General features: G+C 39.2%; 1 non-coding gene across 1 annotated transcript; it reads right to left on the reverse strand.

Moving 5' to 3' along the window:
• Positions 1-7,189: 7,189 nt before the first annotated feature.
• On the reverse strand, positions 7,190-7,295 carry LOC118483564. Its single transcript, XR_004870855.1, has one exon. It is a non-coding gene; the product is annotated as a small nucleolar RNA R71 (small nucleolar RNA).
• Between the last annotated feature and the right edge of the window lie 4,128 nt (positions 7,296-11,423).

The raw sequence follows: 11,423 nt of genomic DNA on the forward strand, positions 1-11,423 counted from the left end.
ATTTTATCATGTTTTTGGTTGTTTTCAATTTTTCTAATGTTTTTGGATTTTCTAAAATTCTTACTCCCCCTAAAATTCAGAAACATTTAAGGAAATTTGAAAACAAACTGTACAAGAAATTGACAACTGTTGTTTCAAGCTTCAATTCACCATCCACTTGGCATAAACAATCAGAACTCCCCCTTTCAACAAACTATTTTCTTAATTTGATTTCAAAACACTTAAGTTTGTTTTAATCAAAATGATTTTTTCGAAAAATAAGTTTTGTTGATTTTACCATAAGTACGTTCGGGGTTCATCACCTTGTTTTTAATTACTTGAATGAAGATTACATCAAGTTCAAATTAATGACCTTGATTAATCGCATTGTCAGAACAAACCTCTATACCAATTGTAAGAAATCAAGTACAACTTAATGTCCCTGATGTACCACTTGTAAGTTTACCAATCCAAATACCAAGAATGATGCTGATTCCTGTTCCACTCTTACCAACCTGGGAACTCCGGCAAGTCACACTTAACCATTTTAAAAACATTTCAATAAAGATGCCGAGTCATGCTCCACGATTACCAACTTGGGAACTCCGGCAAGTCAAGGCAGGTTTTTCATTCAAAGAAAATATCCACCCAAGCCTGACCAGCCTTGGGTGTTACCGAGCTACCAACACTCGGTTTCTTACCTCCCATCTTCTTCTCATAGAACTCTTTAACCCCTTTGACTTTTCTGTCAATCATTTTTCCAAAGATGTGTTTTACTTTGGTGTTAAAGGCCTTTTCAACATCAAAAACCTTTTTATCAGAATAAAATTGGAAAAATTACAAGTTTTGTCCTTTATCTTTATACCACTTTTCAGGCGGTGTCCTTTTTAACGAATGTTGTCAGGCGGTGTCCTTTACTAGGTATTTTGTTGCAAGTTTAGTCCTTTACACCCACCCAATTAAAAAACCATGTTAATTGTTGACAGGCGGTGTCCTTTACTAGGTATTTTATTGCAAGTTTAGTCCTTTACCTAGGTATTTTGTTGCAAGTTTAGTCCTTTACACCCAACAATTAACAGGGTTTTTTAACTGGGTTGGATGTAAAGGACTAAACTTGCAACAAAATACCTAGTAAAGGACACCGCATGTCAACTTTCGCTAAAAAGGACACCGCTTGAAAAGTGGTATAAAGATAAAGGACAAAACTTGTAATTTTTCCGAATAAAATTGGTTTGAAATCTCAATTTTACCAATTTCTTCTTAAAATTTTCAGCCTGAAGTGATGGAAATTCTCATCATCCACAGTCGGAACTGATTTTTCACCATTTTCTTCAACCTGTGGCTCATCTGACTTTGTGGAATCAGATTCATCGTCAGAATATAGCTCCTTTGATTTTGACCTATCAGAATCATTGCTAGAGCTATCACCAGACTTCTTAACAACCCATTTCTGGTTGTCAGATTTAGCTCTCTTCTTGTAAAACCTGTTTGAACATTCACCAATTTCAAATTTTGAATTTTTGAATAGTTTGGTTCTATCAATTGGCGGTTCAAATTCAACCACTTTCTCATTCAGTTTTGAAACTCCCTGTTTGGTTTGAATTGCTTGTGAACACTTCATGGAAATATGACCAGTTTTTCCACATTTGAAACAGGTTCGAGTTTCCTTCTTTTGATACACAGTCTTCATTTCTTCTTGTTTCTTTGCAAGGAACTCTCTGTTTGACTGCTTTCTGAATAACTTTTCTTTCTCTTCTTCAGAAGATGTACCTGAAACAAATGTCATCTTTGATTTAAAATCTCGAACGTGTTTTTCATTTTTTTGTTTTTCTGTTGGAGTAAAACCAAGACCTTTCTTTTTGAAATTACCGTTATGGTTTGGTTTCTTTTGAATACCAGAACCAGAACTGTAACCCTTTTTCTTGTTTAATCTTTGTTGAACTCTTGAGGTGTATTTTTTAGGTTTATTAGTAAGATTTATATCTTTTATTTCAGAAATATTGATTTCTGTTAATTTGAAAACCTTTTTGATCATTTCTGTTATGACACCTCTTATTGGAAATTCTTCATCAGAATATAATTTGTCAGAATCATTCAAAGTATATGCAACTTTAAACGTTTCGTCATCCAAATTAGATTTTGATAACAGGAATTCTTACTATAAACTCTTTTGCCCTATTTTTTTGTTTGACTCGGAATGCTTGACTCAGACTTTGACTCTGAACTAAACTCCGACTTTGACTCCTCGGTTTCATCGTTATCTAACACATGATCCACCACTTTCTTCATCAATTGAGATTGTTGATCAGTGTCAGACGATGTAAACGTGACATCAATACTTTCTGGCAAATTGACTGAGGACTCTGACTCCCACTATAAGTTTGTAGCCTTTTGAACTCTTTCAGAATCTGGATTTCTGGGCAAATATCCATTTTCCAGCGGGGGTGGACACTTGTTATAACTGATACCTTGTTTCTTATCAGAATTCTTCTTGTCAGTCTTTTTCTTTGTGTCATTCTTCTTTTCAGTCTTCTTCTCTGGAGTCTTTTCTACAGAAACCTTCTATTCTTCAATTACTTCATCATCCTCAAATGCCTTCATGCCTTCAACAGTTGGATAAATCCTATCAATGACATAAGAAGTACATGAGTAACTTTTCAACAAACGATTAACTCTTTCAGTCTCAATTCTTTGAGCCTCTAGTTTTTGTTCTAAAACATCACATTTTTCAATGTAGTTGTTCACAACTTTCTGCTTTATCATGAACGCCCCTTGAAGTGTCTTCATTGCTGTTGCCTGTTCTTCACTTGTATCATTGTACATATTCATTGCTTTGTTCAACACATCATAAGATTCGTTTAATCTATTCATGTTGTTGATTAACTCACTATTTTTCTTCTTTATAATCTCACAGGTTTCTCAATTCACAGGAATCTCTCTGGCATCAATCTCTTCACTAATCTTGAACTTTGGAACTTCTTTCACTTTTCTTCTGATCACCAGAACATCTTCATCATCACTGCTGACTGGTGTTTTGATCCTTTTCTTTTTCTGTTTAGCTTTTTCATCTTCACTGTCACTTTCTGCAATCATTATCAAATGATCTCTCATTCTTTTATCATAATATTCAGTATCATCATCATTGTCTTCTTCAATCCGAGCAACAAAAGTTGTGTGAACTGGAGCTTTGTTCGGATCATAAGCATCCCAATTGAAATTCTCCCAGCTAAACCCTTTAGGTAACTTTTCATCATCTTGATCAATCACACATGCTTTAGCATCAGATGGAATATATTTGTCCCAGTTGAACCCTGTTGATGTCTTCTTTTCATCTTGATTCACCATACAAGCTCTCTTTGAAGATTCTTCAATTACATTCGTTCCATGTGCCGTTTGTGCCTGTTGTTGAATTGGTTGTTGAGAAACTTGATGGTAGATGGCTTTCTGGTAGTAATCATTGTTTTTTTTCTGGTAGTAATCATTGTTGTTAAATGGATTTTGAGCTCCACTTGCATCACGATTGGTGCACTCCCTCTTGAAGTGTCATTTTTCCCTGCAACGGAAACAAGTGACTTTAGATTTGTCAAAACCTAAAGTAGAAACATTAGCTTCACGTAGATCATCTCTTCCTGTGATCTGCTTGAATTTCTCAGCTCTCCTCAACACGCTAGCCAAGCACCATTTTATATCCATTAATTCCATCTCTTTAGCATCGATCTGATCGTAATCCTCCTTAGTCAGCATTGGATTCCCGATCCGACCTGCAACAAAACTCCCATATGATTCTAAAACAGTTCCCAACAAAGACATGTGGCTTTTTTCAATTTCTTTTGTGTAATCTTGATCATCCTCAAGATTCAAAACAATATTGCACTGTAATTTCCTGCCATTCTTTGTTGTTGCCAAATTTGGATCAAATGATGGATATGAAGAAAAACTTGTTTTGCTGCTTGATCCTTTAGATGAATGACGGGTGGTCCGTTGGACAACCTTTAAATGGTTTAAAAAGGTTAAAATTCCATGCTTTACTTGGTTATTTGCTTGAACTTAGTAACTACGAGTGTTCGTGTGTTTTGCAGGTAAATCGCTTAACTCGGTTAAATTGGAACGCATAGGCTACTGTTGGAAATCAAATAGCATCGTCACGTTGTGGTTCAAAGAAGACATCATCTTGGGGGACCCATTCATTCAACAAAACATAAATAAGACTTGTGGAGACAAGTGGGCTCGAGACTTGTTGAATCACATGATGGGCCTGATTGTGGGCGGCACACATCAAAAAAAAAATGAAGGAAAGCTGACTTCTTTTGGGGAACAACTTTTGTAAGAGACATCATCACATTAAAGAAAATCATTATCATCATCTCAAGCAGCATAGGGTTGGTGAGGTTTTGTTTTTAAAAGTCAACATTTACATCAACAATATTTGGCATGCACATGGTTGTGGATGAACATCACATGTGGGCAGTCAACAACTCAACATCCTCATTGGGCAAGTTGGGCGGCTGGTGTTATTGGGCCGCACATGGGTTTGGCCGGTTTAAGAGGGTTTGTATTCCTTTGATGGCACATGGTCAACAAACAAACATCATCATACATCAACACAAGACATACTTTGGCAAACATTAAAATGGCGGCTGGATGCACATGATGATTTAAGAGAGATACAAAAGTCAAAAGGGGATAACATCAAACATCACGTGGATTGGAGAAATTGGTTTTGGTCATCATCAATCATCACGGCAGAAGGGAGCAGCAACAAACACGTGGACTTCTCATGTGGGCTTGGGCGGCACATCTTGGATGTGGTGGTTGGTGAGTGGGCCGCCATATTGAGAAGAGAGACACTTGTGGAATGTTAATTGGGTTCTGTGGACGGCACATGCAAGTCAGAGCTCCACCGTAATTTACGGTGGAGCCGTAAATTACGGCGGCAATGAAAAGTGCACAAGTCTCTACCGTAAACCAGTCTTTTTGTGCCGTAACATTTTCAAGATTACCGTAATTTACGGTATAGCCGTAAATTACGGTGGACATGACGAGGAAAATTGTAACTGCTCATTAAAATCGGGTTTTTGAGTGTCTTTTGGGATTATCTCATCATTGACGGTTCTTGGAGACTTTGGGGAGCGAATTTGGAGTACTTGCTTGGTTTGTGAACGATTCTAAACATTCGGTTTGTGTTTTTAATTCGTATGAACACTAGATTAATGTTGATGATGATTCACCGAGCTATGTCCGGCTAAACTCTTCGGTGATCATCCTAGGTGAATGTTTCTAAGACTTTTGTGTGTTAATTTCTGCATTTCTAGAATGATATTTTGCGTTGCTTGAATGTCATGGTGTGTGTTTGATTGTTTGTAGTGCGTTAATCTATATCACAATTTCTAGTCGTGATCGTACGTTCTTGGTGCCGTTGGCAACCGAGATATCACGGGAAGGGTTAGGGTTGGTTATTGGTTAATAGGTCATCGGGAAACAACCTCGCATTATCTAATCCGAGTACTTTGTTCCCTTTTATCACTTCAATCACACATACACGAGTTATGTCTATGTAACTCTTTCTAGTGAAATTGCACACAATTGTTTAAAGAAACTAAAACCTAGGGTGATCACTGTTCTCTCCTGATTGTTTACAACCTACTTTGATTTGAATTAGTTTTTAATTTAGTTTTCCAAAACAACATTCCACAATCTTGAATTTTAATTTTCAGCAATTTAGTTTAATTTTAGTATAAATACAAAGCTACACAATCAACACATTTTCCACATACTCCCTGAGTTCGATACCCTACTACCGCTAACTACAGTTGTTTAGGGATTAAATTTGCGTGACCCACGACATCACGTCAAATTTTGGCGCCGTTGCCGGGGAGTAGTGCGCAACGTGTGTTAATTTCATAGTTTTGTTTGTTATTTTCGGGTTTACGCTGGTTGTGTTTAGTGTGCAGGTACTTGAGGTGTATGCATACTAGAGGCTCTCACAGGTCATCACCGCTATCGTTTGATCCGGAAATTGAAAGAACGCTACGACAAAACCGAGTTTTAGTGAGAGAAAACAAAATCATTGGTTCACCTACTTCACCCATTACACCGAGAAACATCATGGCTGATTCTCAGATTCCACTTACAACCAGTCAAACAACCTCATCCTTTATACCTACTTCCACCCAACCATCACCAAACACTACATTACCTAATACCACCGCTGGATTTACACCAACCAATTCCACTCAACCAATCACCACTCAAAATGAGCCTACCATCACTTACGATCCATCCACCACAATCCCACCATTATCTCACTTCTTTCCCCCAACTACGGGTCAATCATCATCTACCTTCACAATTGCACCCAATTCAACTATTGTGCATACTACCCCATCCTTTAGACCACAACAATCGGGTTTTCAGTATTCAAACATTCCATTTGGGCAAACCTCGGGAATGCAAGGGGGTGATTATGATGAGGGATTTGAAGACTTTGAGGGGTATGAAGATGATGGGTATGGTTATGGAGATTATGGTGATCAAGGGGATTTTGGGTATGTTCAAAGTCAATCTCAAGGGATGGCGAGTGTTGGTGGAATGCAACATCAACAGCTTATACCACAACATATTCGGCCAAGACCACAAGGGCCACCAATGCCACAACCGATTCCATTGCAACAGGTCCGGCCACAACAAGTACACCAACAACCATTTCAAAGACCGCCTCAGCGCCCACCGATGCGACCACAACAGTTTCAACAACCGATCGCACCACAAGGGCAAGTACCAAGACCGAATGGGCCGATTATTCCGAGAGGTAGGTATGGTGTGCCACGAAGACATCTTAGAGAACAAGCAAGGGGAATAGAGGCACATTTCAGGCCAATCATTACTCAAAACCCCTCACCGGTGGTTATCCCTCACAACAACCAAGGGAGAACTTTTGAAGTAAGAACGAACTCGTTGCAAAGTTTACCGAAGTATAAAGGGTTAGCAACGGAGGAGCCGTACTTTCATCTAGAGGCCTATGACTCAATTTGCAACACTTTTGGGAGTCAAGGTTTTTCGGCCGATGAAGTCAAGTTAGTCTTATTTCAGTTTTCGTTGGAAGAGAAAGCTAAGAAATGGTTCTATACATTACCTTCAGCATTAATTTATACATGGGGGGAGATGCAACAAACCTTTTTGGATGAATTCTACACCGCCCAAAAGACCAATGATGCGCGGAAGGGGTTGAGAAGCTTTCAACAACAACACGGTGAGATGTTCCATGAGGCGTTTGAGCGTTTTAACATGATGATTAAAAACTGCCCTCATCATGGGATTGAGTTATGGGAGTTAATGAACGCCTTTCATGAGGGGTTGAGTGCCGAAGACGCACGTGATTTAATGTCTATCACCGGAGGGACGTTTGGAACGAATTATGAGAATGAAGATTGGGAGTTTTTGGAAAGTATGGCAACTACATCAAAAAGGAAAGCCCAAGCTTCGAGGAGAGCCCGACCGACAACTAACCGACCACAAGTGCATGCCATAGATGACGGTAATGTTCAAACTACTAATCAAATTTATGATGTGTGTGCTTTGTGTAATGAAATAGGTCACGCGGCTGAAAATTGCCAAGGAATGTTGGAAGGGCAATATGAGGAAGTCCACGCGGTTCAAGGTCAAAGTCAAGGAGGAGGTGGTAGGAACTACAACAACATGAATTCTAATACCTACCACCCCGGATTGAGGAACCACCCGAACTTTAGATATGGGAATCCATCAAATCAAGCCAACCCGAATTTCCAAGGAAACCAAGGATTTCAAAGGCAATATCAAACGGGTCAAAGTTCTTCGGGTGGAAATGAAGTGATGGAGATGTTGAAGGCGATGCAAAGTGAAATGCAACGAATGAACCAACGTGATGAGGCTCGGATGCAAAAGGACGAGGTTCGTGACAAAAGCATCCAATCGTTGACCACTCAAATGGGTCAACTTGCGAGTGACGTGGCGATTTTAAAGAAAGCAAAAGGCCAGCTACCGAGTGATACGGTTCCAAATCCCAAGAACATAAAAAGCATTAACATCAATGTGGTAAGCACCGTTCCAAATACTAGATTTAATGAAGCATTGCTAACTTCTTCGTATCAAATGAATGCAGGTTTGGAAAAAGATGCCGAAGTCGAGAATGATAAAGAGTGTGAAGCGCCAATCGTGCCTATCCGTGTGGGAAAATTAAAAATCCCTCACGCATTGTTGGACTACGGGGCAAGCGTGAGTGTGCTACCAAGCGATCTATACGATATGTACGACTTTGGTCCACTCGAAGGTATAGACACCATGGTGAGCTTAGCGGATGGAAGTTGGAGGCGTCCACGGGGAATGGTTAGGAATGTTAAGATTCAGTTGGGAGAGTTTGAATACCCGGTGGATTTCCTAGTTTTGGACTATGCTTCTACCAACATGGCATCACAACAAAGGGTAATTTTAGGTCGACCGTTTCTATACACGGCAAATGCTCAAATCAATTGTAGAGACGAGATTATTACCATGACCGAAAAGAACCGTAAGTTGTCTTTTGATGTTCAAACTAGAGAGATTAGTTATGAATCCATTGAGAGGAAGGGTGATGAGTTTAGTGACTGTATGAAAAATGTGTTACCACGAATGAGAAAAAAACACCCACCGGACAGTGAAGAAACATATTTGGGTGCGAGCAAGAGTGTATTTGATTACCCACCGAGTCAAAATGAGACGGATGCATTTTGCCCAATGACAAGCTACAGTGGGGGAGGTGATAGGAACCGGTTCTTTGAGCCACCATAAATGGGGGGTGGCTTGGTCTGGCTGAAGACTCAAAACTTAGCGCTGCTCGGGAGGCAACCCGGGGTTTTATATTGATCTTGTTGTTTTTATCTTTCTATGTTTCAGGGCCATGGCAACACTCAAGTGTGGGGAAGATGTACGGATATTTGGGTGAATGTGGTGATAGGAAATCGGATTATCTACAACATCTGTTGTGGCAAACTTCACCAGGTCAATGTACTTTTTCCTTAGACTTGTCATGTTCTTTAGCTTTGAAATATTGTTAGTTTATTAGTTTGCTTTTGTTTATTAAAAAAAAAAAAAAAAAGAAAAACATAAAAAAAAATTATAAAATGAAAAGTACAAAAAGAAATTTGGGGTTTGAGAATTTAAGCAATTGTTGATGTTTTTGGTTAAAGCGATCCTTCTCTCAAAGCCATACATTGGGGACAATGTATCCCAAGTGTGGGGATGGGGGAAATTTTTGGGAGTTTTAAAAAAAAAAAAAAAAAAAATTTGTGAAGCTGAGCGAAAATTGTCAAAATTTGAAAACTTGATATTGTTTCATTTGACACACCGACACCCATTCCTAGTCTTTTCTTGGTGAGGATTTGAGCCACATATGATTATTAATGATGTTTTCTTTGTTTTGAGTGGCGGTGTGTAGTGTGTTAATAGAACTTGTGTGTGAATACTTGTTAAATCCTAAAATTAGCATGCTTTTGGAAATGATAGGGGACTTTTAGGTAGCCTCGTCTAGATGTGTGAGAGTGTGGGAATTGGGGGTTGGACCTCATACGTTACATATATGAGCATGGTATTGTGAAGGGTGGGGGTTTGGTCCTTAGAAAGCCATGTTGAGCCTTAAACCATTCGATTGTGACCCGAGCCTACTTCCTACAAAAATTTTACCTTTTGAGATGACTCGGTTTAGGAGATCTAGTTTGTAGTATTGATGTCTTGTATATATTGTTGAGTTTGATATCTTTAAAAAAAAAAGAAAAAAAAAAGAGGAAAATATGAGAAAAATACAAAAAGAAGTGATTGGTTGCAATAGTAGTTGAAAATGTCAAGAAGTTGTGTATATATTTGATAGTTGCTTTGTTTAGTGGTAGAAATAAAAACCGGGTCAAATCAATTAGCTCTTTCATATGTATTCCACCATTTTCCTACCTTTGCACCTAGCCCCGTTACAACCCGCAAGTCCCTTTGATTCTAAAGCATGCTAAATACTCAATAGGAGGAGACTTGATTTTTATACAAGCTTATTGTCGCACACGCACACACGCATTGAGTGGTTTAGCATTATGCTAATAATTCTTGTTACCGAGAGATTTTTGTGAGGGGTGTGTCTTGTGGTATGATTGAAAGTTAGTAAAAGGACGGCACCTTTAGCTTGGTTTGCATGTTTGATCGCTATGGTTGTGAATAGTTTTGAATGGGTTGCTTGGGACAAGCAACGGGTAAGTGTGGGGATATGACGGGTGGTCCGTTGGACAACCTTTAAATGGTTTAAAAAGGTTAAAATTCCATGCTTTACTTGGTTATTTGCTTGAACTTAGTAACTACGAGTGTTCGTGTGTTTTGCAGGTAAATCGCTTAACTCGGTTAAATTGGAACGCATAGGCTACTGTTGGAAATTAAATAGCATCGTCACGTTGTGGTTCAAAGAAGACATCATCTTGGGGGACCCATTCATTCAACAAAACATAAATAAGACTTGTGGAGACAAGTGGGCTCGAGACTTGTTGAATCACATGATGGGCCTGATTGTGGGCGGCACACATCAAAAAAAAATGAAGGAAAGCTGACTTCTTTTGGGGAACAACTTTTGTAAGAGACATCATCACATTAAAGAAAATCATTATCATCATCTCAAGCAGCATAGGGTTGGTGAGGTTTTGTTTTTAAAAGTCAACATTTACATCAACAATATTTGGCATGCACATGGTTGTGGATGAACATCACATGTGGGCAGTCAACAACTCAACATCCTCATTGGGCAAGTTGGGCGGCTGGTGTTATTGGGCCGCACATGGGTTTGGCCGGTTTAAGAGGGTTTGTATTCCTTTGATGGCACATGGTCAACAAACAAACATCATCATACATCAACACAAGACATACTTTGGCAAACATTAAAATGGCGGCTGGATGCACATGATGATTTAAGAGAGATACAAAAGTCAAAAGGGGATAACATCAAACATCACGTGGATTGGAGAAATTGGTTTTGGTCATCATCAATCATCACGGCAGAAGGGAGCAGCAACAAACACGTGGACTTCTCATGTGGGCTTGGGCGGCACATCTTGGATGTGGTGGTTGGTGAGTGGGCCGCCATATTGAGAAGAGAGACACTTGTGGAATGTTAATTGGGTTCTGTGGACGGCACATGCAAGTCAGAGCTCCACCGTAATTTACGGTGGAGCCGTAAATTACGGCGGCAATGAAAAGTGCACAAGTCTCTACCGTAAACCAGTCTTTTTGTGCCGTAACATTTTCAAGATTACCGTAATTTACGGTATAGCCGTAAATTACGGTGGACATGACGAGGAAAATTGTAACTGCTCATTAAAATCGGGTTTTTGAGTGTCTTTTGGGATTATCTCATCATTGACGGTTCTTGGAGACTTTGGGGAGCGAATTTGGAGTACTTGCTTGGT

Source organism: Helianthus annuus, chromosome 10, assembly GCF_002127325.2.
Source record: "Helianthus annuus cultivar XRQ/B chromosome 10, HanXRQr2.0-SUNRISE, whole genome shotgun sequence".
NCBI classification, from domain to species: Eukaryota; Viridiplantae; Streptophyta; class Magnoliopsida; order Asterales; family Asteraceae; genus Helianthus; species Helianthus annuus.